The sequence below is a fragment of the Elephantulus edwardii genome, unplaced genomic scaffold, assembly GCF_000299155.1.
Source record: "Elephantulus edwardii isolate Elephantulus edwardi_28Jun2011 unplaced genomic scaffold, EleEdw1.0 scaffold00008, whole genome shotgun sequence".
Lineage (NCBI taxonomy): Eukaryota > Metazoa > Chordata > Mammalia > Macroscelidea > Macroscelididae > Elephantulus > Elephantulus edwardii.
The window spans coordinates 4,024,296-4,025,922 of record NW_006399758.1 but is presented as its reverse complement, the minus strand read 5'-3'; the positions used below and the strand labels follow the sequence as shown (position 1 = coordinate 4,025,922).

The following is a 1,627-nucleotide window of genomic DNA, read 5'->3' as shown; positions in this document are numbered from 1 at the left end:
CATCCATCCTGATGCTGCCAATTGTTCCAGTGGTGAGAATCTTTGTCTTCTTGACATTGAGCCTCAATCCATATTGGAGGCTGCAGTCCTTGACACTCTGCAGCAGGCGCTTCAGGTCCTCCTCAATTTCAGCAAGAAAGGTTGTGTCATCCGCAGAAACGGTGTTACTGAAGTTAAAACTGATGAGTTTCCTTGACACAGGAACAACTTAGAAGACATGTCCAAGCTGAAGCCTTTCTTTCAGATGGAACGGGGACAGTCACTGCAACTAATGCTTCAGGCATAAATGATCGTGCTGCTGCTGTGGTCGTGATGAGAAGTTCTTCATTGTGGATAAACCCTTTAGCACACATTGTGTCCTGGTCACAAGCAGGTGTGGATCCTTCCATTATGGGCACAGGACCAATTCCAGCAATAAAGCAAGCTTTTGCAAAAGCAGGTTGGTCACTACAGGATATTGAGGCATTTGAAATCAACGAAGCCTTTGCAGTCCTCTCTGTTGCAATAGCTAAAGAACCGAGATTAAACCCAGACAAGATCAATATCCAAGCCTTGGGCCACCCCCTGGGAGCATATGGCTGTTGGATTCTAGTGACCATGCTCCACATCTTGGAGAGAACTGGAGGAACCTGTGATGTTGCTGCCCTGTGCATCGAGGGTGGGATGGGAATAGCAATGTGTGTTCAGAGAGGATAAAATTATTCTGTTAATTAACCACAAACTAATCCTGCACCTTACTTTTTGGTAAACTTTATATAACTGAGCTGGAGAACATTCATTACTTTCACAGCAGGCTTTGTGACAACTTTAACGTGCATCTCACATTGTTATAAATAAAAGGACATCAGTCATCAAGGTGGGAAAAAACATTGAGAAGGGAGTGAGTCAGGGTTGTATTCTTTCTCCATACCTATTTAATCTGTATGCTGACTGAATCGTCTGAGTACCTGGACTCTATGAAGAGGAGTGTGACATCAGGATTGAAGGGAGACTCAGATAACAAAACCTTGCTTGCTGAAAGTGAGGAAGACCAGATGTGTTTCTTGCAGAGGATCAAGAAATGCAGACTTCAATATAGATTGTATCTTCATGTTAAAAAAACAAAGATTCTTACCACTGGACTGATAGGCAACATTAAGATGGATGGAGAGACTGAAGTCCACAGCTTCATCTTTTAACAATTAACACTATTGGTACCAACTGTCAGGAAATAACGAGACATATTGCAATGGGAAAATCTGCAGTTAGGGACCCTTCCAAATTATTGAGGAATAATTAATTATGTCAGTTTGAGGACTAAGTTGTGTCTGGTTCAGGCTATAGCCTTTCTGATCACTTTCTATACATCTGAAAACTGGACAATGAATGAGGATGACAGAAAAAAAAATGATGCCTTTGAACTGTGGTGTAGGAGAGGAATATTGAACATCTCGTGAACAGCCAAAAGAACAGATAAGTCTTGGAGAGAGTGCAGCTGGAATACCCTACCAAGGCAAGAATGATGAAGCTTTGCCTCACATACTTTGGGCATGTTGCTAGGATGGGCTATTTCTTGGAGAGGGATATGATGCTGAGAATGGTGAAGGGTCGGCGAAGGAGAGGAAGACCCTCAATCAGGTGGATTGAC

At 42.8% G+C, this 1,627-nt stretch overlaps 1 pseudogene; it reads left to right on the top strand.

Annotated features, from left to right (window-relative positions):
• The window catches only part of LOC102849395, a 1,885-nt pseudogene extending 1,189 nt beyond the window's left edge, over positions 1–696 (top strand).
• The last annotated feature ends 931 nt before the right edge of the window (positions 697–1,627 follow it).